The sequence below is a fragment of the Aotus nancymaae genome, unplaced genomic scaffold, assembly GCF_030222135.1.
Source record: "Aotus nancymaae isolate 86718 unplaced genomic scaffold, 86718_ANA_hifiasm-v0.15.2.pri h1tg000051l, whole genome shotgun sequence".
Classification (NCBI taxonomy): Eukaryota; Metazoa; Chordata; class Mammalia; order Primates; family Aotidae; genus Aotus; species Aotus nancymaae.
In genome coordinates, this window is record NW_026988465.1 from 24,572,903 (window position 1) to 24,600,582 (window position 27,680).

Here is a 27,680-nt window from a genome sequence, read left to right on the forward strand (position 1 = left end):
GATTGCTTCAGAATATTTTCAACAGAAGAGTCTCTGATAATATTTTAAAAGTGAATACGGTACATGATGTTACATATATATTAGTTAAGACCATGACCACGTGATTTTAAGGACACAGTATGAAAATAAAATTGCCAGAGGCACAAAAAAAGTGTGACAAGTGGCTTTCTTGTTTCCTTTACAAATCTCTGACCAGTCAAGGACTGTGGCTATCCCATTTTCCATGGCTTGATTTTAGAACTTCGCACTGACTTAGATTATGCCAACTTCTGGGGAGTTGTTCAAAACAGAAGGCAGCAATGCAGTTTTCTAATGATTCTTTTTTTTTGTAGAAGGGATATCTCAACAGGCCCCACACCACTGGAGCCCTAGAAATTTTCCTGAGGTAGAAGTTCTATGAATATTAGTCGGATTTATTTCCCATCCTCTGGCGCACAAACATCTCACCAATAAGTCCAGTGTGTTTACTACTTCTTGCTCACTGGATCCAATCAGCATAATGTCATCAATGTAATGGACCAGTGTGATATCTTGCAGAAGTGAAAGGCAATCAACGTCTCTCTGAATAAGATTATGACACAAAGCCGGAGAGTTGATATACCCCTGAGGTAAGACAGTAAAGGTATATTGCTGGCCTTTCCGGCTGAAGGCAAATTGCTTCTGGCAGGAATGGAGAAAAAGGCATTTGCCAAGTCAATGGCTGCATACCAGGTACCAGGAGATGTGTTAATTTGCTCAAGCAATGAAACCACATCTGGTACCGCAGATGCAACTGGAGTCGCCACTTGGCTAAGCTTACGATAATCCACTGTCATTCTCCAAGAATCAACTGTCTTGTGCACGGTCCAAATGGGAGAGTTGAACAGGGATGTGGAGGAATCAGCACCCCTGCATCTTTCAAGTCCTTCATGATGGTGCTAACCTCCACAATCCCTCCAGAAATGCTATATTCTTTTTGATTTGCTATTTTTCTAGGTAGAGGCAGCTCTAGTGGCTTCTAGTTGGTCATTCCCACCATCATAGCTCTCACTCTAACAGTTAGGGAGCTAGCGTGGAGGTTCCACCAGCTGCTAAGTATATCTATGCCAATTACGCATTCTGGCACTGGGGAAATTACCACAGGATAAGTCAGAGGACCCACTGTAAGTTGGATGCGAGCTAAAACTTCAATAATTATCTAACCTCCATAAGACCCTACTTTATTCATTTATTTATTTATTTTGAGAGAGAGTCTGCCTCTGTTACCACACTGGAGTGCAGTGGCGTGATCTTGGTTCATCACAACCTGCACCTCCCGGGTTCAAGCTATTCTCCTGCTTCAGCCTCCCTAGTAGTTAGGATTACAGTCACGTGTCACAACACCCAGCTAATTTTTGTATTTTTAGTAGAGACGGGGTTTCATCGAGTTGGCCAGGATGGTCTTGATCACCTGACCTCGTGATCCGCCCACCTCAGCCTCCTAAAGTTCTGGGATTACAGGTGTGAGCCACTGTGCCCAGCCAAGTCCCTACTTTAACTGGAGGAGCACAATGACATTTTGGGTCCTCTGGAATCAGTGCCAGCTCAGAGCCAGTGTCCAGTGGTCCCTAAAATGTCTGATCATTCCCTTGCCCCAGTGCACAGTTACCTGGTAAAAGGTCGGAGGTCTCCTTGAGGAAAGACAAGAGAAAGAGTCACTGCATAAATTGTCAGTAATGTAGTGGAGTCCTTCCTCGAGGGGACCCGGGCTCCCCTTCATTCAAGGGGTTCTGGGCCTATAAACTGGCTCAGGTCTAGAAATTGACTGAGGGGCCGTGATTATGTTTTTATAATTCAAATTTGTCTTTTGTCCATTCAGCTTAGAAGTTTTCTGCTTGTATAAATTAAGTAGAAATGCGGTAGGCTTCCTATCAATTTCACTTCTAGGACCACTGTGATTAATTAGCCAGTGCCAGAGCTCTACATGAGTCAGACTATTTTGATTGCTGCTCTGACTCTGCTGTCCATTACAGTAGCTATGCCCACCTTGCCTTTGATGGTTGAGTGCCACCACTCGGCCCCTGCCACCTCAGGATCCAATTATTCCCATTGTATTTAAATTTTGTAGTTGAGTGACTGCAGTTCCCTGTGTTAGATCTGACATACAGAGAAGAGCAGTTACAGGGCTCTTCAGAGATGCAGGTGCTGCCCTCACAAATCCATTTCACAAACCATGGTCAAGGATATATCTTCTGGACCCTCCCAGCTGGGTTGAGTAGGTCTAAAGTGACTCATCCACTCCACCATGGATCCCTTCCTCTACATTAAATCAAGGGAGATCAGGCATTTCCAGTTCGCTCATAGTGGGCCATCTTTGAATCCATATTTCAGCTAACCAAGCAAATAAATCATTAGTACCTTTATTTTAACTCCCTGAGCTGCAACATTAAAAGCAGTCCCTACTTAGTGAGCCCAAATCAATAAATTCGGCCTGATCCAACTCTATGTTCTTTCCCTCATCATCCCATACTCTTAGAATCCATTCCCATGCCTGTTCTCCAGATTTCTGTTTATGTAAGTTAGACAACTCAAACAGTTCTTTTCAAGCACAGTGCACTTCCTCATGGGTCACACTCTCAACCTCACCTCCAGGGGCCTGTCAGGACTCTAGTTTGTTGAGAGCAAATTCTGACATGTGTGATATATCATATTGTTCACTGAGGGTGGCGGCAAAGAAAACCTAGTTGGCCCCCCAAAGCAGAAAACGGTTATACCAGGACAAGAATCCATGGCCCAGGCGGCAGCGTTCAGTATCATGAAGATACCCGCTGTATGGCAGGCTTGGGGCAAGAGCCACTCCTCCTGATAAAGGAGTTGTAGGACCTTGCTCCAGTTCTTGCGGAAGGCTGCCCTCAGACTGGCAATCCCTCAAGCATCCAAGCATCCAAAGGCTCAAACCCCTCCGGATAATCGCACCTTGGTGACTGTGAACTTTATCAGCTCTCATTACTGTGCTGCTCGAAAAGCAGCTTCCTATAGAACTCACTGGGAGCTGCCAGCTGGTGGGGGTAGATCCTGACAGTTCTGTCACTGCTGTGTGACTTAAGCATCCTCCTATAGATATTATTAGGAGTAGCATGCTCATAGATAGAGGTATTGCACACTGCACCCTCTTTACTGGGCGTGGCCCACCTCCATGCCTCGGTGACCTAATGGGGGTGGACCCCTTACTGCACACGGCCCACTTCCTTGCCTCAATGACCTAATGGGAATGGACCCCTTGCTACACACTGTCCATCTCCCAACCTAGGTGACCGAATGGGGGTGGACCCCTTGTTTTATTGCTCAGGACCCTATCACTATCCTTAAAGATGACTTCACTCACTACCCTGCCCCCTAACCTATACCCGATAAATACAGACGCTTCTGGACATTCAGGGCCTCGCCTGACTCCACTTATAGGTGGTGTGGCCCCCCGAGCCCAGCTGCATTTTCCTTCTACTTCTGTGTCCTGTCTCTTTATCTCTCGGATCCTGCACCTCAGCACAGCATAAGGGACACCCCACAACCCTGTGGGGCCCTTAGCCCTACACACACTGGAGTGCAGTGGCACAGCCTTGGCTCACTGCAACCTCCTCCTCCCAGGTTCAAGTAACTATTGTGCCTCAGCCTCCCAAGTAGCTGGGAGTACAGATGTGTGCCACCATGCCCAGCTAATTTTTGTATTTTTGTAGAGAAGGGGTTTTGCCATGTTGGCCAGACTGGTCTCAAACTCCTGAGCTCAAGTAATCCGCCCAGCCTTTTTTTTTTTTTTTTTTCTTTTTTCTTTTTTTTTTTTTTTGAGACGGAGTTTCGCTCTTGTTACCCAGGCTGGAGTGCAATGGCGCGATCTCGGCTCACCGCAACCTCCGCCTCCTGGGTTCAGGCAATTCTCCTGCCTCAGCCTCCTGAGTAGCTGGGATTACAGGCACGCGCCACCATGCCCAGCTAATTTTTTGTATTAGTAGAGACGGGGTTTCACCATGTTGACCAGGATGGTCTCGATCTCTTGACCTCGTGATCCACCCGCCTCGGCCTCCCAAAGTGCTGGGATTGCAGGCTTGAGCCACCGCGCCCGACCCCTTTTTTTTTTTTTTTTTTTTTTAAACACTTGACAGATTATAAGTATCCACACGAAATTGCCATTTACCTATTTTGTGAAAACTTCTCTCTGCACTTAGGGGTAAAGGGCAGACAATAGAATATGAATTCTTCACTTGCCTCAAAGTGCAGCCCTGTTTCTTTTTCTCATGGGCCTGTGTCCTAAGCATTGTTTATTTTTAGAAATGCATGAGGAAAATCGCTTTGCCAAGAACCCTCACAAGTGGCTCTGGAGATTTCAAGGAAGCCAATCTCACCTGCACAGTATAGATGGGGTCCTGCACCACAAGAGCCTGCTGGAGTTGACACCGTAGGGCCCTAGAACATACAGGCCATGCAGAGCATAGGGGAGGGGGCTGGGACAGCGACATGCTGGGGCTCGGGAAGATGGGGCAATGTGGACTTCACTGTGGCTCAGGACAAAGAAAGGAGCATACATGTTCCTGAGGTGGCTCAAATAAAAAAGGAGGATATGAGATCCTTTGATTTAGGTGCTTGACCGTATACAAAGATTCCATCTGGTTCGAACGGAGACTCTCAGAAACAAAATGTAAGAAAAACACTGAACACTTGTTTCCACCTGGTTTCGAACCAGGGATCTTTCGCGTGTTAGGCGAATGTGATAACCACTACACTACGGAAACACCCCTGTCCATGTGGGGCTAGAATTGAGGCACCCAGAGCAAGACAGTCCATCTTCCCAAGTGCCCATCAGCAAATGCATGAATGAATTCACATCAAATAATCTATTGCAACAAGAATGAACAATCTACAACTATGTGGATGAATCTCACAGAGATGTTGATTAGAATAAACTAGACAGAAAAGGAAGTCCTCTGTGGCTCTACTGATTTAAATTATAAAGCAGATAAGATTCCCCTGGTTGCCAGGCTGAAGTGGGAGGATCACATGAGGTCAAGAGTTCGAGACCAGCCTGGCCAAGATGTGAAACTCCCGTCTCTGCTAAAAATATGAATATTAGCCGGGCATAGCGGCAGGTGCCTGTAATCCCAGCTACCGGGAGGCTGAGGCAGGAGAATCGCTTGAATCTGGGAGGCAGAGGTTGCAGTGAGCTGAGATCACACCATTGCACTCCAGCCTGGAGGACAAGAGTGAGACTTCGTCTCAAAAAAAAAAAAAAGAAAGAAAAAAAGGATTCCCCTGTGCAGCCAGAAGTCACAATAGTGCTTCCCTCTGGGGAGAGTGGGTAGTAACTGAAAAGGAACTGGAAATGCTCTCTGGTTTCCCAGGTGTGTTCATTTTGTGTGGACTCATCAAGGAGTGTGTGTGTGTGTGTGTGTGTGTGTGTGTAAGATTCAGGCAGTGGAAGAGAGAGAGGGAGAGATTGGGAGAGAGATGCACAGGAAGAGACTGATTAATGAAGAATTAATAGGCTTATGGACTTGGTACTGGTTAGAAAGTGCTAAATCCATAGGGCAGGCTGTCATAGAAGGCAGGCCATCAGAAAAGGCAGGCTGAAAACAATACAGACAATTCAATAAAACCAGAAGTTTGTTCTTTGAAAAGTTGTCTGCATTGTCACTGGAGTTGTCTACTTTCTTTGTAACTCCTTGTTAATCTATAATAATTTCAAAATTAAAAGTTAAGAAAACCTGATGATTCACAGGTACTAAACAGTGAAAAGAAAAACAGCAACAACGCAACCATGATGGAACCAAAAACAGGAAAATCCATACTCATGGCTGCAGGTTTTCCTTACTCCTGTGAGGTCACAGGGCAAACCACTGACCCCAAAATCGGAGAGACAGAAAGGCAAATACAGAGAACCACAGCTTAGCACAGCAGGAACCCACAGAGCAAAATCCTCCTTGTGAATCCATGCTGGAGCAGGGACACCTGAGCTGTAACTAAGACACCATTCAAGGCTTTCTGTGGAAAAATCTTAGGGAAAAGTCTCCAGCTACAAATTTGTGAATTTTATCTCAGGAGCTCAATCAGGTTCTCACAATGAGGGAGAAAAATTCCCTCTGCTTCTGGTAGCAGTGAGCAAGAAGCAGATTGCAATAGACAAGAGCATTTTGTTCTTCTTAACAAGGTCTGCCCTCAGGAGAAACTATTTAACCTCAGCCTAACCTGCTGGGGTTTTATCAAGAGCCCGATAGATGTGTGAGAAGGGAAATATCCAATTCCAGCTCACTGTAGACACCCAGTCCCACCTAAAGTGGGGGAAACCGAGGAAGCGTGTTCAAAGTTCACAGTCCAGAGACACAGCATCACTAACAGACTGAGCCCCACTTGTGGGACTGCAGAATGCTGTCTCCCCCACACCTTGCCACCACATTACTAAAGGCCTGCTCATCGCAGCTCACTTGACCCAGTATAGCATGTCCTGCTATCAAGAAAAAAGTAACAAGGCACAATAATAGGCAAAATACACAGTTTAAAGAGACAGAGCAAGCATCAGAACCAGACTTAGATATGACAGGGACGTTGGAATTCTCAGACCAGGAATTCCAAACAAGTGATTAAGATGCTGAGAATAAGATGGCAGCATGTAAGAACACATGAGCAATGTCAGTGGAGAGACGGAAATTCTAAGAAAGAGCCAAAAATAGGTGCTAGTGATCAAAAACACCATAACATCAAGACAGTGAAAAGACAAGCCACACTGGGAGAAAATACATGCAAAAAGTACTGTTATTCAAAACACACAAGGAGTTCTTAAAACTCATCAGTAAGAACATAAACAACCCCATGAAAAAATGGCCGAAGACCTTAACAGTCGCTTCACCAAAGAAGATATACAGATGACTAATATGCATATGAAAAGATGCTCCATAGTACATGTTCAGGGAAATTCAAATTTTAAAAAATGAAATAACACAACATACCTATTAAAACGGCCAAAATCCAGAACACTGCCAACGTCAAGTGCTGGTGAGGGTGTGGGGCAACAGCAACCCTCATTCACTGCTCGTGGAAATGCAAAATGGTACTAACTGTTTGAAAGGCAATTTGGCAGTTTCTTAAAAAGCTAAACACACTTTTACCACAAAATTCAGCAATTGCACTCCTTAATGTTTACCCAAAGAATTAAAAAGCTTAAGTCCACAAAAAACCTGCACATGAGTGTTAGTAACAACTTTATTCATAATTTTTCAAAACTTGGAAGCAACCAAGATGTCCTTCAATAGATGAATAGATGAACAAACTGTGGTATACCTATACAATGAAATATTGTTCAGTGACAAAAGGAAGTCAGCCATAAAGTCACTAAAAGACGTAGAGGAACTTTACATGCATATCGTTAAATGAAAGAAGACAGTCTGAAAAGGCTAAATACTGTAAACTTACAGCTAGTTTATATTCAGGAAAAGGTTATAGAGATAGTAAGAAAGATCAGTGGTTGCCAAGGGGTTGGAGAAGGGGAGATACAAATAGGTGGAACACAGGCTGGGACTACAGATGAAGTCTGCAGGACCGCCAGACTATTCTGGATGATGCTGCAGTGGTGAATACATGACGTTACGTGTTGATCAAAATGCATAGATTTGTATAATACAAAGAGTAAACCTTAATGTAAACTATGAACTTTAGCTAGTCTCGATACTGTATCAATATTATTTGTTTGTATGTTTTTGAGACAGAGTCTCACTCTGTAGCCCAAGCTGGAGTACAGTGGTGCAATATCACTCAGGAGGCTGAGGCAGGAGAATCCCCTGAACCCAGGAGGCAGATGTTGTGGTGAGCCGAGATCGCACCATTACACTCCAGCCTGGGCAACAAGAGCAAGACTCTGTCTCAAAAAAAAAAAAAAAAAAAAAAAAAAAAAAAAAAAAAATACTAATACTTCATCATTTATGTGAGCTTTCAAAGCCTCTTTCAGATTTTTTAAAGAAGCAGATTCTATTTGAGTCAATGTATATAAAGTTTTTTGTTTTGTTTTTCATGGCTACATGTGATGAAAGCATTCAGAACAGTGGTTAACTTTGGAGGGGTGCAAAATGAGAGGGGGCATGAGAAAGCTGATTTTGTTTTCTAAACAGGAATATAAATCTGTAAAATTTATCAAGCTGTACATTTAAGCTGTATGTAGTTTATGTAATTTATAGAACTCTAATAGAATAGAACTGAAAGAACAAAAGATTTGAGTGCCAAATTAGAAATTATCCCAGATGGTGGTGTCTTCAATTCTAGGAAGCATCCCATTTCAGCAGGAAGTTTGGAATCACCAAATCCCTATGCCTATCCAATTAATATTCTAAGGAACCATATTTGTTTTACTTTCTCTGAAATGCAGCACCCAGAAAGAAAACTAGGAGGGTATTCGTGAAGGGTGATTGAAAGGAACTTATAAAAAAAATGATGACAAAAGGTGGCCGAAATAGCTCAGTTGGGAGAGCGTTAGACTGAAGATCTAAAGGTCCCTGGTTCAATCCCGGGTTTCGGCACAGGTTTTGGGACTCTTTTGTACATGTCGACCTTGCTAAATTAACACCTGGCCGTGTTAACTGTGAACTGGCCTCAAACGAAACCATCTACTAATATGTAAATACATAGTGACATTTATATGGCAAGGGGATACAATGCATTTGCCCTTATCATGAAAAAGGCTCTTGTAAGTCACTTCACAAAACGCAGTTCCATGCCCATAAACGTGTACTCCTCCACAGATTTCGGTAATTCTTTGAGGGGAAGAAAGCAAGTTTATTCACTACCTCGTTCAGTGTGCACTTACATGTTATTAAATACGCAAGAATCAGGGCATAAGCACATTTTTTTGGAGACAGTGTCTTGGTCTTTCATCCAGGCTGGAGTGCAGTGGCACAATCTCAGCTCACTGCAACCTCCACCTCCCAGGTTCAAGGAATTCTCCTACCTCAGCCTCCTGAGTAGCTGGGTTTACAGGCATTGATTCAGTGTTTTTCCTGAGGCAGTCTTCGATTTAAAAAATATGTTGTTAGTATTGACTCAGTATTTTTCCTGAGGCAGTGTTACATAATTAAAATAACCTAAACTGGAATATAACATAAATATTTTGAAATTATCTTACAAGGCCGGGAGCTGTGGCTTATGCCTGTAATCCTAGCACTTTGGGAGGCTGAGGCGGGTGGATCACCTGAGGTCAGGAGTTCGATACCAGCCTGGACAACATGGTGAAACTCCGTCTCTACTAAAAATACAAAAATTAGCCTGGCCCGGTGGTGCGCACCTGTAATGTCAGCTATTTGGAAGGCTGAGGCAGGAGAATCGCTTGAATCTGGGAGGCGGAGGCAGAAGTGAGCCGAGATCATGCTATTGCCCTCCAGCCTGGGCAGAGCAAGACTCCGTCTCAAAAAAAAAAAAAAAAAAAAAAAAAGAAAGAAAGAAAAAAGAAAAGAAATTATCTTACAACACACTCGTGGCAAATGATCTGCTGTGTATCGCCGATAATATAGGTGAATATATTAATGGCATGCTTGGTTATGCATAGATTATTTTAGGGAAGATAAAGTGAGAAATTCAGTTGTCTCTGAGGAGGATATAGGGACAGTTAGGATCTAAGATCAAGGGAGATTCGATCATCATTTTACACCATGTGTACGGCTAAGGAAGGACAGAAAACCTTGTACTGAACCTTTTGTCTGGAATTACTGCTGGTAATGTTAACACGTAATATTTCATTTAAAGGAAGGTAAAGAATAAAACGGTTTTGGGACCTTGACTGTACCGGGAAACACAATTGAAGGTGGGGTGGGGTGAGGAGAACAGATTTAAATCTTAGGTGTTACCAGCAAAAAATGTGATTCCTCTAGTCCCAGGTGCAGATTTTCTCCAGTAGTATTTGGTTTTGGTTACAAAAGAAAGAGCGAGTGCTCAGGTTGTGCTGTCAGAGCCGGGACAGCGTAGAGCTCTGCCTGCCCACAAGGCTCGGGACGGAGAACAGGAACGTTAGATTAGCCCCATCTGTCCGAAGGAGGAAAAAAGGGCCATCCTTCCGGCGTTGACGTCATATATAACAAATTCATTCCCTGGCTGTGGCTTTCTATGTGAACGTCGGAGGTCTGTAAACACCCGTCGGAATGTGCAAGACGGGTCCTCAAAAGCCAGAACGAAATTCTCCGAGACGGGTGAAGAGGATGTGTGACTGCAGGAACCGTAGCAGAGAGTTACCTTCCGTGTGATTTTTCAGCAAGCAGAATCCTCAGTTCTTGACAACCAGGATAAGAGCTCTTGAAGACGAGGGGAATAAAACATGGAAGCACCTGGCGGTCCCGGGAGGCGGAGGCCGCAGCGAGGCGAGGTGGCGCCGCTGCCCTCCAGCCTGGGCGACACAGCGAGACTCCGTCCGTCATGGAGTATCTTCAGAGTAACACTAGAATTCCAACACTTTTTCCTCGCGCCAGCGTCAGTTTTAGAATCAACAAAATCGTTACTTGCCGATTCATTTAACTGTTAATATATTCGTTGAAAGTTTTTTAGGCGTCAGCGAGCTTGAAAGTTCCCAAAACACAAAGGAAACCCCAGGCTTATGTAAAAAGAGAGTTCCTGACGCTGAGATGTCTTCAACTTGTCTCCAGGTGATAAAACCACTAGCCTGACCAAGGATGACAGAGCACATCTAACCTATTCTGGCCTCTTCAACCCGGACCGAAATCCTTCAGTTCCCCAGAGACACACAGCAAGTGCTGATAAATGAGACTTAATACTTAGCGGGGTGCCACGACAATCTTGCCCTTCCGCAAACCTCTGAAGTCCTTTTCTACCACCCTCAAAAAACATAGCAGATTTACTGTGTGATTCCGGTACTGTTGGGCTACCTCAGTTTCCACCCCTGGATATCTTCGCCGATGACGTCAGTGCTTATGTTTGTGACTCCAGAGACACTGAGAAGGCGCGGCTCCTTCCCTCGGCCCAATTCGCCTTCCTTTCGGCGGCGTTGAAAACAATAGGTCCTTAAGTTACAAGTCACTAAAGAGAAGTTTGCAGCTTGCGATCCAGTACACCGACACGCCTCTAAAAAGAGAAGGCTGCTGACTCTCATACTGCCTTCGCGTTAGCCCTGCTCTTCAAGGAGCAGTGACGTTCAAATATATGTAGTTGTCTAACAACAACAAAAATTAAATAAAAAGAGGAGATTCTCTTCACTCACCATTGAAAATCCTATTCCACATCCTCTGTCAAAAATTTCTCGGTGGATTTTCTAGTCTGGATCAGAGTTAAAATAGTTTGGACTTTCTTGTTAAAATCGGTGAATATACTCATAAATGTCTCTGTTGAAGGGGGTAAGAAGGAAAAGAGAAGTTCTGTTTTATTTAGAAAAACAAAAATGTCAATGAATTTATATATGTTTTCCTTTAAAAATGAGTTGTCGTCGTGTGGCCAGTTAGCTCAGTTGGTTAGAGCGTGGTGCTAATAACGCCAAGGTCGCGGGTTCGATCCCCGTACGGGCCACGGGGTAAAAGGGTTGGGCCTTCACTTTCCCGAATAGGAGGTTCATTTTAAGTCACTGCTGCTTTGAATCGAAAATTAAGGCAAGAAGCGAGGAGGCTGTTCACTTTTGTCTCCCTTTGTTGTAAAAAATAAAAAGAACAGGCCGGGCACAGTGGCGAAAGCCTGTAATTCCAGCACTTTGGGAGGTGGGAGGATCATCTGAGGTCAGAAGTTGGAGACCAGCCTGACCAGCACGGTGAAACCCAGTGTCTACTAAAAATACAAAAATTAACCGGGTCTGGTGGCGCATACCTGTAATCCCACATACTCTGGAAAGGGAGGCAGAATAATCGGTTGAATCGGCGGAGGTTGCAGCGAGCCGAGATCATGCCACTGCACTCTAGCCTGGGCAACAGAGCAAGACTCTGTCTCAAAATAAACAAACAATAACAACAAACAAATACTGCCGGGCGCGGCGGCTCACGCCTGTAATCTCAACACTTTGGGAGGCCGAGGCGGGCTGATCACCTGAGGTCGGGACTTAGAGACCAGCCTGACCAACATGGAGAAACCCCGTCTCTACTGAAAATACAAAATTAGCCAGGCGGGTGCCTGTAATCCCAGCTACTCCGCAGGCTGAGGCAGGAGAATCGCTGGAACCCGGGAGGCGGAGGTAGCAGTGAGCTGAGATGGCGCCATTACACTCCAGCCTGGGCAACAAGAGTGAAACTCCGTCTCAAAACAAACAAAAAACAAGAACAACAACGAAAGATACAAGCACTAGGAAGGATGCACTGAAGAAAACCGGGTAGGAGTGGCGTGGCAGCTAGGTGGGTGTGTCTAAGGGAATGGGGAGTTAAGGAGAGAGATGACATTTGCCTGCCTAGTTTTCAGTGAAATGTTAGGAGGCAATATATACTTTTTTCATTCTCAACATTCAAAAGGAGGCGATATTATCTTGACGCTTTAAACGCGTTTCAGCAGGGAAAGGGAAGCAGGCTCAGCGTGGCCAGTGATTTGGTGAGTGTGGTACTAACAGCAGCAAGGTGAAAGGTTTTGTTCCCCGTAACAACTGTGCTTCATTCTTTTTTTCTGATCCCAGGCAGTTTCCAAGGCAAAGAAATGCCCACTCCACGTGAGGCTGCCACAGCTTTCACGGAAAATCTCTCCTCCCCTTTAACTTAAAGAGCATGGAAGTGAATGCGGTGTTTTAAGAATTGCCCGTTCTCCGTAGAACCTGTCCGCAGCCCAGCACACCTGGACTACCAGGTCTGTGGTTTCGTTCGTTCACCCGCAGCGCCCCGGACTTAGTAAACTCACCTGACAAGCAGAGCGAAGATCCAAGCTGTATATTCAAATATCGAGCCACATAGTAAGATGACATTCTGGTTTAGTTTGAGGAACGTTCCCCCGCTGGACTGTGGTTGCCTCCCAGCCTCTCTCTCCTCCACCATCTTACTCGTCGCTGAGAAAGGAGGTCAGTCTGCTCAGACACCGCCCCAAAGCTTCCACCTTCTTCCTCTGGGAGGAGGGGAAGCGGCCCGTGGCGCGGGTGGGGGATGGGAGCTGGGGTAGACGGGCGATGTTGAGGCTGAGTTGGGTCGGTGGACTTCAGGGTTGAGCTCTGTATAGGAGCCCAACTGAGGAAAAGGGTAGCTTGCATCCCGCATCCCCACAGCCCTGCCTTTATTGATTCAACGTTTCTTTAGATATCCCCTTTCTTTTTGACAGTAGTCATGCCCAGGGAAAGAGCTGTGTGTGCCTCAGAGACGCCAGGAGTGAGGAAAAAAAATACTAATGAAGAAGATTCACGTGGGGAAAAAAAAATTTTTTTTTAAGCTTCTTTGATTTTAAAGGCTTCTTTCTAATAGTCTTTTTCAACCAGCTCCTTTCTCACGTTGAAAAAGACGAAAAGTAGAAATAAAATATTGTAGATTTGGCTCCTTTAACGCTTGTCCCTTCCACATTCGAATGACAGCCCCACTGTGGAAAAGTACATTTACAGGATTGTCAATATGGCTTTCAAGAAGGAAAAAAGGCAAGCACCACCGAGCCAGCCAGGAGTCGAACCTAGAATCTTCTGATCCGTAGTCAGACGCGTTATCCATTGCGCCACTGGCCCGTGCCTGTGTGATTGCTCTAAATATTACTGATTTCATAACTATGCTGTATTGTATTACTGGGGCCAGAAAAAGATCATTGTTCTTTATTTAGGTAGGAATTAAAACCCTAAACCACTCGAATTCTAGGAATGCATGTTTTCTTTTGTGGTTTGTTTGCATAACAGACATTCACATAAAGTGTCATTATTGAAACTAATGAGCAGTTTTCATCTTGGAAACATTATATTTGTGCTAAGATGAATGTCTTTCCTTCAAAGCACTGTGTTTCCTTCAAACACAGTTGCTGTTTCTACCTTCTCTTTGCTGCGTGTGCCTACTTTTGAGCTTTCTGTTACTTATTGTTCAGGCCAATCAGCTGCTGTTACCTGAATTTCATTTTTTATATACCTACATTGGGCACTAATGATGTATGTGGATCAGTAATGAGCAATCTTTATTATTTTAAATTTCCATATTGCAAAAAAATAAAGAGCTTGTTATACATTTCTGGAGGCATTAGTCATAGTTTTCCCCTCTTGTACAAAAGGAAAAAACAAGTACCCACTCACTTTGGATAAATTTATTGTAAAATGGTATTATAACTCAAAGTAGCAGTTAAGGACACTCAAATTTAACAAGAAGTCAAGAATTCAGGAAAGTACACGTTTTTAAGAATCACATTTGACATAGAAACTTAGAAACTAGGAACTTTACTTACAAAGCTGTTGAAAGTAGGCAAACTCGTGGAAAATGAAGACTTGCTTATAAGGAGACGAAGTTTCATAAGGGTTTAAGAAGGAGGTCATGCAAGGCGCGGTGGCTCACGCCTGTAATCCCAGCACTTTGGGAGGCCGACGCGGGTGAATCACAAGGTCAAGAGTTCAAGACTAGCCTGGCCAACATGGTGAAACCCCGTCTCTACTAAAAATACAAAAATTAGCTGGGCGTGGTGGTGCATGCCTGTAATTCCAGCTACTTGGGAGACTCAGGCAGGAGAATCGCTTGAACCTGGGAGGCAGAGGTTGCAGTGAGCCAAGATCTCGCCATTGCACTCCAGCCTGGGCAACAAGAGCGAAACTCCGTCTCAAAAGAAGAAGAGGAGGAGAACGAAGAGGAGGAGGAGGAGGTCAGAAGCCAAAATGTAGCCTCTTTGTGCCTCTATCTCCTCATTTATACAAAACGCTTTGAAGAGCAACTGATGCATATTGTCATCCTAAATGTTTTGGCTTCCAGCAGCTGTGAGATCAGGACAAATACTAAATAAAGCTTGGCGCCTGAGAATGCTTTTACACACACACACACGTGTGTGTGTGTGTAAAAGCATACATATATATATATATAAACACAGGGTTTCAACCATGTTGGTCAGGCTGGTCTTGAACTCCGACCTCAGGTGAGAATGCTTTAAGAAAGCTGTCATACCATTAATCTAAAAGTGAAATTGTATTCCTCTTATTCTCCGTGTTGCATCTGTCTGGTCTTTGCCATTTTGATTAGATGTAAGATGTAAGACAACCAATATTTTCTTTTTCTTTGAGACAGAGTCTCACTCTATCGCCCAGGCTGGAATGCAGTGGCGCGATCTCTGATCACTGCAAACTCTGCCTCCCAGGCAAGCGATTTTCCTGCCTCGGGCTCCCGATTAGCTGGGACTACAGGCATGTGCCACTACGCTCGGCTATATATATATATATTTTTTTCGTTTTTAGTAGAAACGGGGTTTCACTGTGTTGGTCTCCAATTCCTAACCTCAAATGATCCGCTTCGGCCTCCCACAAGTGCTTGGATTACAGGCGTGAGCCATCGCGCCTGGCTTTCAAATACATGTTTCTTGATGTGCATTTCCACAAGGGCGCTGTAAAAGCCTCAACATTAGAACTCACAACTTTCCATCCTAATGAAAGCTAACCTCTGCGGGAAATGCTGAAAGTACCAAACTGGAAATTCAACCAGCAACGCTGAGATTTGAACCTGCGCGGGGAAATCCCCATTGGATTATCGAATCAAACGCCTTAACCACTCGGCCATCACAGCTTTAAGAAGACGCTTTTATTCATACAAAGTTGTGTTAGGCTCTTTGACTCTCTCGGGTTCCCACAGCAGGTTAATGCCGCCATGTTTGTGTTTACCAAGCTTTGTATACTTATTTGTCCCTTTCAACAAAGAGCTCCTGGGAGACATGATAGTGTCTTAAACTTTACTGATTCTCTGACTTTCGATACATCAGAAACTTGTTTGGTGCTCAGTCGCCGCTCTTGTTGCTGGAACCAATCCCCAGAGACTCAATTGTCCGCTCCCTGTTCCTGTCTTTTCTTCTCTCCATATGCAGAACACACTGGAGTCACGCTCCTGATACACTCTCATTTTCCCTGCCTCTCCCACTCTTTACTCCTTTAGCAAAGCCACAACCGGGGCCGCTAAACATGGTGAAAGAAAAACATACAATCAGTTGACAGATGTCACTTTAAATTCACGTAGACATGTTTTCAGCTCCTTTGGATAGATGCCAAGGAGTGTGATTGCTGGGTCATATGGTAAAAATATGTCTAGTGTTGTAAGAAACCACCAAACTGTCTTCCAAAGTAGCGGTACTGTTTTGCATTCCCACCAGCATAAATGAGAGTTCCTGTTGCTCCATATCCTCATCAGCATTGGGGCTGTCAGTGTTCTGGAGTTTGGCCGTTCTAGTAGGTGGGCGACAGAGCAAGACTCCGTCTTCAAAAAAAAAAAAAAAAGAAAGAAAGAAAGAAAAGAAAAAATAGTTTCCCTGAGTCCAACCAGGAGCTAAGGATAACTAGAGAAAGCCAAGCACAAAGCTTTTCAGCTGGAGGAAACCTGAGGTGCGAAGTCCACCGGTGAGAGAGGGACTGATTCGTGGAGTTGACCGAGTATCCAGCATACACCTCAGGAGACAGCAAACCACGACTTGCAGATGAAGAGGCATTTAAGAGTCAGAAACGCACGGAATTTCAGCAAGTTATATGTAATGAGTGTTATAGAAGATATAGAAGATAACACCTCTAAAATGTGTGTAGTATATGTCAGAGCTTTTTGGTTTTTTGTTTTAGTTTGTTGTTGTTGTTGTTGTTGTTGTTGTTGATACGGAGTTTCGCTATTTTCGCCCGGGCTGAAGTGCAATGGTGCGATCTCGGCTCACTGCAACCTCCGACTCTCGGGTTCAAGCGATTCTTCTGCCTCAGCCTTCCGAGTAGCTGGGACTACAGGCACGTGCCACCATGCCCCGCTGATTTTTTGTATTTTTAATAGAGACGGGTTTGGATGGTCTAGATGGGCCAGATTCTTGAAATCTGGTCCAGATTCTTAAAATGTTAGTTTCTGCCTCCTCTTTCCTTTATCTTGTCAAAATAACCAAAATCTGAGGCCTGGGCGCGGTGGCTAGCGCCTGTTATCCCTGTACTTTGGAAGGCCGAGGCGTTTGGATCACCTGAGGTCAAGAGTTCGAGACCAGCCTGACTAACATGGAGAAACCCAGTCTCTACTAAATAAACAAAATTAGTCGGGCGTGGTGGCACATGAGTGTAATCCCAGCTACTTGGGAGGCTGAGGCAGGAAAATCGCTTGAACCCAAGAGACTGAGGATGCAATGAGCCGAGAATGTGCCATTGCACCCCAGCATGGGCAACAAGAGTGAAACTTCGTTTCAAAAAATAACCAGAATCAGATCTGGTGTGAGTTAACTTCTAAGAAAGTCAGTTAAATTTCCTCCAATAAATTTGAAAGAATCCATGTATCAGAAGGATCATGAGAGTTCTCTTAGTGCACTGGTTGTAGGGGTTGGCGATCCACTCGCGAGTAGTCACTTACTGCAGGCAAGGGTGTTAACTGAGTTTTCCACTAGGAGACAAAATGAGGAAATAATCTCTCTGAATGTAGGTTAGGAAAATGGAAACGCCCTCCTAGTGTATGTCTATCCCAGAAGAAAAACTGTCCTGAAGTTCGCGATTTTTTACCAAAATAGACCACGAAACACAAAGTTGCTAAACTTTTAACCCTTTCCTCTTTTTCTTTCTTATTTCCGAGAAATCCCGCAAACGGCGTAAACACTAAGCTGATTCCAAAAATGGTCCGGTTCCCTCCCTTCACTCAGAATGGTTTCCTCCTGCTGGGAACTCACTTCAAACCGAGCTGAACGCTCCTTGCTGAGTCCTGGGAGAAAGTCGCATTTGTAGAGAAGGTTCCTGGCAGGGAGCGAGGCCGGGAATCCGCTCAGGGCGCACGAAGTCGCGCACCCAATTCCCACTGGGAGGAACACACTGGAATTGAAATGTCTAAGGTCAAGCCCCGCTGAGAATGGAGTCCCAGAGGATCTTCTCGGGTGGTTGAAACGTGGTGGGGAAAGGCCGTAGCGAAAATCCAAGAGTCTCGTAGTCCAAAACAGATTTATCTTTTTTTTTTTCTTTTTCTTTTAGACAGTGTCTCTCTCTGTCGCCCAGGCTGGAGATTGCTCACTGCAATCTCCGCCTCCCGAGTTAAGCAATGCCCTGCCTCAGCCTTCCCAGTAGCTGGGATTACAGGCGCCTGCCACCACGCCCGGCTAGTATTTTTAATAGAGACCAGCCAGGCTGGTCTTGAACACCTGACCTCGTGGTCCACCCGCCTCGGCCTCCCAAAGTGCTTGGATTACAGGCGTGAGCCACCAAGGCTGTCCGGGAATATCTTCTTTACCCTTCTCTCCTCACAACTCTTCTCCTCGTCCACACTTGATGAGTTTTAGAAATACTGTGTCGCACTAACAGTACAGATAGCACTACTACTAATAATTGCCGGAGACGTCTGATATCCGTTCACTGACACTCGGTGGTGGCCGCTGAGGAATTTTGAATTGTGGAAAACCCTGAAATTAAGTTCTCAGGATTCCAAGGAAGCCAATCTCACCTGAGAGGCGTAGACAGACTCCTGGGCCGGGAGTCTCCTGGGATTGACACCTCCTGGGGTTCTGAAGCCCAGAAGAGGAAGGAAAGGAAACGGAAACTTACTGGGGCGAGGGGTGGTGGGGTAAAACAGGATTCAGTGCCAGTGGCGTCCGAAATCTTTCATTTCAGACTGCTCGACCACAACTTGAACTCAGAATTGTGTATTTTTAAAGTCCGGAACCGCAAACGGGTTTTTCTGTAAGAGGGAATAGAAACCAAGCAGCAACAAAAAACGAGATACCCACACATGTTTCCGCCCGGTTTCGAACCGGGGACCTTTCGCGTGTTAGGCGAACGTGATAACCACTACACTACGGAAACCTCTGATTAGTGGGGCACCTCCTTTCAAATATAGAAGTATATAATCCCTGATGCGCTTAAGTTTAGAGATTTTGGATTTTCCTTTCCTTTGTAGAAAAATTTCCAGTTGTAGTATTGGTCTTTCCCCTCACTTTTCCCATTTATTGAACACCAATATCACGTACTGATGACAGATACAAGCAAAAATGCATTAACCAAAGGTATCTACTATATTGTCCAGAGTGTTTAGAGCAGCCTGTTCACAATAGACCAAAAAACTGGACGCTGGCAGCAGTGGGTCGTGTCTGTAATGTTAGCACTTTGGGAGGCCGAGGCGGGTTGATCATCTGAGGTAGGGAGTTAGAGACCGGCTGACCAACATGGAGAAACCCAGTCTTTACTAAAAAAAAAAAAAAAAAAAAAAAAAAACAGCCGGACGTGCTACTTGGGATGCTGAGGCAAGAGAATCGTTTGAATCCGGGAGGCGAAGGTTGTGGCGAGCCCAGATCGCCTCATTGCACTCCAGCCTGGGCAAAACTCCGTCCCAGTGCCAATCAAGGAAGACATCCTAGAGGAAATGACGCCAGATCTGAGACTTGATAGATAAGAGGGTTAGAAAGCAGGTTCTGAGAGACATTCTACAAAGAAAAAAAACGGAGGCGGGGGAAAGAAAGCAGGTTTCCCCCACCCCCGGAGGTCTTAGACGAAGAAAGGGACTTTTGCATTGGTAGTGGTCGTAATCGTAGGGAGGAAATCCAGGGATTTGAAGCAATGCTCGGAATGAGATTAGACTAAAGGGGAAAAACGGGCTTAATCAGGGAAGAAAGGAGGTGTCTCCAAAAGAAGGGACCATATATTTTAATCTGAATGTGATGAGAGAAATTGGAGAGGTTAGGGACTAATCTTTAATTCTTGGAACGTAGATATCATCAAGCGAAGAGTTTTGGTTTCTTGGTTTTCTAAAAAATTTATTAAGGTGTACTGGTCAATGGACAAATTTGTCATCAACTCGAAAATTTAATTCCATCAACAAATGCCAACAAAGATAAACATTAAGAAAACTATAACGGCTCACATTATATTAAAATGGCTGAAACCAAAGATTTAAAAAATCTTAGGGAGGCTGAGGCAGGCGGATCACTTGGGTTCAGGAGTTGGAGACTAGCCTGGCCAGCATGGTGAAACCCTGTCTCTACTAAATTAAAATGATTGACTCCACAATCGAGGCAAGATGTAAATATCAGTCCTCAATAGTGGCAAGATTCTTGAGATTTTTTTCATGTGTGATCATGGTTTAGATTTTTTTCACGTGTGAACAAGGCTCCGAGAACTTAATCTGTGAGTGTTGGACACTCCTAAGTTTGATGTGTTGCTTGTGTGGAGTTGTGGACACAGCCTTAGCATTAAACAGCCTTAACAAAGAGAAGAAGGTACTATAGAAGATAACAAGAACAGTGAATTCCAGAAAACCTCCGCTGAGTCTGCCGAATAACAATATTTAGACATCGTTTTCTGTAGTGCAGTTAACAAGTTCGACTCACACGCCTAAAGTTCCCTGGTTGGATACCAGATGGAAATGCCTCCCGAGACTACTTCTCGTTCCCGACATTTTCCGTCATCGCCATGCCATACATCTCACCTTTTTAGGAATATTCAATCAATTCATTAAAGTTTATTCAGTGCCAGCTCGGGCGCAGTGGCTCACACCTGTAATCCCAGTATTTTGGGAGCGGAGGCGGGCTGATTACTTGAGGTCAGGAGTTTGAAACCAGCCTGGCCAACATGGTGAAACCCGGTCTCTACTAACAGTACAAAAATGCCAGGCGAGGTAGCTCACGCCTGCAACTCCAGCACTTTGGGAGGCCGAGGTAGGCGGATCAGGATGTCAAGAGATCGAGACCATCCTGGCCAACATGATGAAACGCCATCTCTACTAAAAATACAAAAAAAATAGCTAGGCGTGGTGGCGCGTGCCTGTAGTCCCAGCTGCTCGGGAGGCTGAGGCAAGAGAATCACTTGCACCCAGGAGACGGAAGTTGCAGTGAGCCAAGATCGCGCCACTGCACTCCAGCCTGGCGACAGAGCGAGACTCCGTCTCAAGAAATAAAATAAAGTGTATTCAGTGCTCAATGTCAGTATTTAACACCTGGACATGAAGAAGAAAGAACCACATAGCTGGTTTAAGGCAACGCAAGCTAGCTTAAGGCAACACAAGGCTTACGTTAAGAGCACACAAGGCCGTGCGCGCGGTGGCTCACGCCTGTAATCCCAGCACTTTGGGAGGCTGAGGCGGGAGGATCACCTGAGGTCAGGAGTTCAAGACCAGCCAGGCCAAGATGGTGAAACCCTGTCTCTACTAAAAGAAAAAAAAAAGAAAAGAAATTACCGGGGCATGGTGGCGGGCACCTGTAATCCCAGCTACTTGGAAGGCTAGGGCAGAGAACTGCTTGAAACCAGGAGGCAGAGGTTGCAGTGAGCCAAGATGGCACCACTGCACTGCAGCCTGAGCGACAGAGCTAGACTCTGTCTCAAACATGTGTGTGTGCGCGCACACACACACACACACACGGAGCTGTCCATTTGAGTGGCAATTTGCCCTTGAAGGAGACTCTGAATAAAGAATACATACCTGTATATGTGAGTAAAGATTGACATATAGTTGATATGTCTTAGAATACCCAAAGAAACAGAGCAGTTAAGATAGAAACAGCTTATCTTCAAGGTTTGACATCTTTCTCAGATCTCTTATGTACAAATCTGCCTAGAAAAAACTTCAAGACTTCAGGTATCAAAATGCATTTTTCACTGGCCTCTAGTCTGTTAATAGTTTATCAGTTCTGTCAATAACAATTCCTTTTTTAAGATGATATAATAGATTCTTCTTTTCAGAAAGTTTGGTCATATCCTAAGTCCAGAATCATTCAAAGAGGAAGAATAGCTATTACAGTGATCAATTTAAAGTTTAAGGCTGGGCATGGTGGCTCACTCCTGTAATCCCAGAACTTTGGGAGGCTGAGGTGGGCGAATCACCTGAGGGCAGGAGTTTGAGACCAGCCTGACCAACATGGAGAAAACACATCTCTACTAAAAAAAAAAAAAATAGCTGGGTGTGGTGTCAGGCCCTGTAATCCCAGCTACTCGGGAGGCTGAGACAGGAGAATCGCTTGAACCCGTGAGGTGCAGGTTGTGGTGAGTAGAGATCGCATTATTGCACTCCAGTCTGGGCAACAAGAGCAAAACTCCGTTTCAAAAAAAAAAAAAAAAAATTAGAAGAGCCATTAATGGTGTATTGTAAAAACGTTTTTGAGTGCCACCTCTATTCTAAGTGTCTTGAGGGTTCTAAGGTTGCAAAAACAATTAAATCATTTTCAGCAATCAAGCATATCCAAAGAATACCTGAAGGGGCCTATTCATTTGTGTGTGTGTGTGTGTGTGCTTTTTTTTTTTTTTTTTTTTTTGAGACGGGGTCTCTCTGTCACCCAAACTGGAGTGATGGGATTACAGGAGAGAGCCACCTATTTCTAAAGCTGTTGAATCTGCATCATTTGATCTCACACCTCAGCTCTGCTAAGCTACCTAGACTTAAGATACAAACCTTGTGTCTTAAAGATATCCCAGCATATGAATTAGGAATGCTGTGAAATTATTGGCACTTTCCACGTGTCTCCTCCTTTACAATGCAGCTCCTCTGTTTTCTAGCAAGGCATATTTAAGGCCTGACTATTACAGGATTCCCTGGGTTCAGTTGTTGTCTCTGTCAGCAGCACCAGGTGAAATTACAAAACACATACATAGGTAGAACAAGGCCCCGCTGGGATTTGAACCCAGGATCTCCTGTTTACTAGACAGGCGCTTTAACCAGCTAAGCCACGGAGCCACAGCTGAGTAAAGACTCAGTTGTGTATTATTTGAATACTATTTCACACTTCTATAATTTGCAACAATCCCAGTGACTTGTTTGCTACAGGACCTCAAAACAAAAAAAGATACTCAGGTCTCAGTTAAAACAAAAGATCTTTATTTTGAAAGGATGAATACATGGGCTGGATTTAAACGACTATTTCTCCTTGAAAAATTGTCCCCACATGGGTACCGCTAGACTCACTATAGGCTCTAGTGGCCAGGTAGGGACTTTTGTTGAACCTCAAAGGAAAAATGAATTGACTTTTTATTAAGCAGCATTTTGTTTTAACCACACCTGTTCTCTTCTCTGTTAGTGTGGAGAAGCAGGCGTTATCCGTGGAAGATTAGCACATGTTGGACACACGGTTGTTGTAGAAAAGCACTGTGAGGATAAGTGGTGCATCTATCAGATTCCCCCTTCCTGAGTGGTGGCACTCGTTCCTCAACCACAGGAATATTAACTACTGATGGCTCACATCTGGGTCCGACTCAGATCTACCTTCAGAGGAAGGGAAGTCCCTTGCTCCAAGTCACACCCCACCACTGGAGCAGCTTAAATCCAATAACTAGTTGATGGAGAAATACATAGGTCTGCCCTTCCTGCCTCCCCACCACAATTAAGGATATTTGTGAAGGACCGTTCCAGATTTATATACACCTGTGAGATGGGATGTGTGTTGCACCTGTATTGAATTCAGCTTCTGGCTTTTCCAATCCTGCTCACCTCGCCCTCTCACAGATGCTGATTTTGAGAGCATTCCCAATAAGCCTCCTGCACACAAATCTCCATCTCAGTGTCTGTTTCCTAGGGAACTGACCTGTGACAAAAAGCGGTGACTAATGCCTATGTTGGTCTCTTGAGGTCAAAGTAAGTCTAAATGTGGCCCAGTCTTTCAGAGATCATTTACCATAACAAGTGTCCTAGTAGAACAATAATGATAATAATCTGTGCCACAAACTTTCAGCATTTTCACTACAGAACAAAACAAAGAAAGACATCTACTAGTTGATTAAAAAGATGTACAGGCTGGGCACGGTGGCTTAAGGCCTGTAATCCCAGTACTTTGGGAGGCCGAGGCGGCCAGATCACTTGAGCTTAGGGGTTCAAGACCAGCCTGGTCAACATGGTGAAACCCTGTCTCTACTAAAAATACAAAAATTAGCTGGGCGTGGTGGCGTGCCCTTGTGATCCCAGCTACTTCGGAGGCTGAGGCACGAGAATCGCTTGACCCGGGAGGCAGAGGTTACAGTGAGCCGAGATCACGCCACTGCACTCTAGCCTGGACAACAGAGCGAGACTCTGTCTCAAAAAAAAAAAAAAAAAAAAGTACAAAGTTAATGAAAGGAGCTAAAAGACAGGAAGAGATGATTTATTATTTATGATAAACTAATTTTTCATATTCAAAGTGTTGAAATAAATGGCAAATTTGGCTAGTCAAAGGGTACGATTCTCATTTCTAAGGCAAAGATGTGAATATAAAACATTAAACACGTTATATACTGGTAGTGCATATGCAAGGTAAGACTTCACAATTTATAAATATATATATTCATGCATATATGTCTAAATACAGGGGAGGGCATAAGGAGGGCATTTGAAATGTACATAGGCCAAGTAACTTTTGAAAATATGATTCCCTGAACTAACAGAAGCAGTCGTGGTAGGAGGAGGGAAGTAGAATCTTGTCCAGAAAGCAGACAGTAAATCTTGAATCAGCTGCCCAGGGGCCCCTCCCTGGGTCGACACCTACCAGCGGAGGATCAGGCTCCGTCTGCCCGCGCCGCACCTTGCAGGCGCAAATGTTTCACGCCTTCTTCCTCCGGGTTTTCGAATCCGGGCCTCGCCTCCTCCTCCCGTTTCAGATCGTAGGATTTCGCTCCCCCGCAGATACCAGGCCTTACTCCGGAAACATCCGGCTCCGCACCCCCTCTTATTGTTTTGGGGGCTGGTTCTGTGCAGGGACCCGGCGAGGTCCGATACCTAGAAGACGCTGTTCCCTCCGTCCTTCCACCTCAGCGGCCCCAGTCCGCGCTCGAGCGCCACCAGCTGTCCTGGGACGGGAACTGCAGCGGCAAGTCGGTGACGAGCGCGGCGCCGCAGGCCTGGGACGCGCCGCGGAGACTTCAGGGTCGCAGTGACGGAGGAACCACCCCGAGGCTAGGCGGGGAGAGCGTGCAGCTCCCGGGTCCCGAAGGCTTCGACAAGAGCTGACCTGTCCAACGACAGAGAGGAAGCTGCACCCCTGACGCGGAAGCCGCGTCCTTTCAGCCACGCGACGGCCCTGGGGTCCGACGGCTCCCGAATCCGCTCGCCAAGATCTCAAGCTTGGAACAACTTCGGGGTCGCCCCGGGCGGAAGGAAGGAAGCCCTGATTGGGAACGTTGACGGGAATCTTCTCGGATTAGAATTGGCAGATTAAGAAGAACTGTTTCCCGGTAAGAAGCAGGTTTCCTCCAGGATCAATGTGGAGCTCCGCCACCCCCAGTCCGGGTGAAGGAAAAGTGGGGAACACAGTAAATGTAATTATCTATTCAAAGATAAATTTCAATAAAACAAGCTATTTCATAGCAGTTTATAATACAGAAAGGAAGGGATTTTTGTCGGCTGGCTGGTTAGCTCAGTTGGTTAGAGCGTTGTGCCAATAATGTTAAAGTGGCAGGTTCGATTCCCCGTATGGGTCAAGTGTTAGGTGTGACTTTTATGTACCTCAATCTGTACGTGTGTCTTTCTCCGTTCTTAACTTCGCGCTGAGAAAACCAGTCTGAATTTGGTGGACTTTCCCTTACTCTAGAAAAGCTGCTTTTGACCGGGAGATTACTTTCCCACCTCCAAGGCATACATACCCACATCCCACCCACAAAGCCAAAGGGCAACAGGCACCTGGCATTGGCAGAGGTACAATAGGAGGCTCTTGTGATTCTTGTCCTCTGCCCAGGGAAATTTTGTTGGAGTAAAATTCTGAATTATTTGATTACTTCCTCAATAAAATAAAAATTAATTAATTTAAAAAAAAAAACCACCCACCGTTTGTATCACTCATGCTGGGTCATTCTGTTTTCTCCATTTCGGTCTAACAGAAAACAAAATTATAAAATGAGAAAGAAAAATTTTCCAAAACTTCAATAATAAGAAAGACAAAGATTTTTGTTTTATATACTCTAAATGCTTATTCAAACGTCAACAGGGTTACATACCTTTAAAAATAGTTTTCTAATTTAAGAGATTCCTGGGCAGAAAGGCACCATCAACCTTAACACCGCTGTCTTGGCCGGTACAGTGGATTGCTCAGATTTCGGCGCTGGGAATCAAAAAGTTGGACGTCCGCTCAGAGACCTAGTTAGAAAGTCGGTAATTACAAAGACGACAGATGAATAAATATATAATCAAGGGAAGAAAGCAGCCTAAAAAGGCAGAGAATACTCAAAATCAGAATGCCTCTCCCTCTACAGGGGATCGCAATTCCTCATCAGTAAGGGAACAAGGCTTAATGGAGAACGAGTGTGTTCCAATAACAGAAGCAGGTTTCAAAATGTGGGTGATGAGAAACTTCTGTGAATTAAAAGAACTTGTTCTAACCCAATGCAAAGAAACTAAGAACCTTAAAAAAAGGTTTGACGAATTGCTAACGAGAATGGACAATTTAGAGAGGAATATAAGTGAATTGATGGAGCTGAAAAGCACAACACGAGAACTTCGCGAAGCATGCACAAGCTTAAACAGTCGAATTGATCAAGCAGAAGAAAGGATATCAGAAGTCGAGGACCAGCTCAGTGAAATGAAACGAGAAGACAAGATTGGAGAAAAAAGGATAAAAAGGAATGAGCAAAGTCTCCAGGAAATATGGGACTATGTGAAAAGACCTAATCTACGTTTGATAGGTGTACCTGAATGTGATGAAGAGAATGAATCCAAGTTGGAAAATACTCTTCAGGATATCATTCAGGAAAACTTTCCCAACCTAGCAAGGCAAGGTAATATTCAACTCCAGGTAATACAGAGAACACCACAAAGATATTCTTCAAGAAGACCAACCCCAAGGCACATAATTGCCAGATTTATTGGGGTTGAAATGAAGGAGAAAATACTAAGGGCAGCCAGAGAGAAAGGTTAGGTTACCCACAAAGGGAAATCTATCAGACTCACAGCAGATCTCTCAGCAGAAACCCTACAAGCCAGAAAAGAGTGGGGACCAATATTTAACATCCTTAAAGAAAAGAACTTTCAACCCAGAATTTCCTATCCAGCCAAACTAAGCTTTATGAGCGAAGGAAAAATTAAATCTTTTGCGAACAAACAAGTACTTAGAGAGTTCATCACCACCAGCCCTGCTTTACAAGAGCTTCTGAAAGAAGCACTATACATATAAAGGAACAACCAATATCAGCCTTTCCAAAAATATATCAAAAAGCAAAGAACATTAATACAATGAAAAATTTTCATCAACTAATGGGCAAAACAGCCAGCTAGCATCAAACGCCAGTATTAAACTTATATATATTTTAATTGGATAAAAAGCCAAAACCCATCGGTATGCTGCATCCAGACCCATCTTACATGCAACAATACACAAAGACTCAAAGAGAAGGAGGAAGATTTACCAACCAGAGAGTAAAAATAAACAAATAAACAAAAAGCAGGAGATGCAATTCTCGCCTCTGATAAAGTAGACTTTAAAGCAACAAAGATCAAAAGAGGCAAAGAAGGACATTACATAATGGTAAAAGGATCAATGTAACAAGAATAGCTAACGATTCTATAGATCAACGAGATAGAAAATTAACAAGGATATTTAGGACTTGAACTCAGACCCAGAACAAGTAAACTCAATAAACATTTATAGAACTCTCCACTTCAAATACACAAAACATACATTACTACCTCACACCTATTCCAAAAGTGACTATATAATTGGAAGTAAATCACTCCTCAGTAATCGCATAGCATTTCATAGGTTTAAATGAAATATTG

At 44.4% G+C, this 27,680-nt stretch overlaps 6 non-coding genes across 6 annotated transcripts; 2 read left to right on the plus strand and 4 right to left on the minus strand.

Moving 5' to 3' along the window:
- Positions 1–4,669: 4,669 nt before the first annotated feature.
- On the minus strand, positions 4,670–4,742 carry TRNAV-AAC (transfer RNA valine (anticodon AAC)). Its single transcript has one exon. It is a non-coding gene; the product is annotated as a tRNA-Val (tRNA).
- A 3,695-nt stretch (positions 4,743–8,437) lies between these two features.
- Positions 8,438–8,510, plus strand: TRNAF-GAA (transfer RNA phenylalanine (anticodon GAA)). Its single transcript has one exon. It is a non-coding gene; the product is annotated as a tRNA-Phe (tRNA).
- A 2,909-nt stretch (positions 8,511–11,419) lies between these two features.
- Positions 11,420–11,493, plus strand: TRNAI-AAU (transfer RNA isoleucine (anticodon AAU)). Its single transcript has one exon. It is a non-coding gene; the product is annotated as a tRNA-Ile (tRNA).
- Positions 11,494–13,521: 2,028 nt separating this feature from the next.
- On the minus strand, positions 13,522–13,594 carry TRNAR-ACG (transfer RNA arginine (anticodon ACG)). The gene has a single exon. It is a non-coding gene; the product is annotated as a tRNA-Arg (tRNA).
- A 5,162-nt stretch (positions 13,595–18,756) lies between these two features.
- Positions 18,757–18,829, minus strand: TRNAV-AAC (transfer RNA valine (anticodon AAC)). Its single transcript has one exon. It is a non-coding gene; the product is annotated as a tRNA-Val (tRNA).
- Positions 18,830–22,611: 3,782 nt separating this feature from the next.
- On the minus strand, positions 22,612–22,685 carry TRNAT-AGU (transfer RNA threonine (anticodon AGU)). Its single transcript has one exon. It is a non-coding gene; the product is annotated as a tRNA-Thr (tRNA).
- Between the last annotated feature and the right edge of the window lie 4,995 nt (positions 22,686–27,680).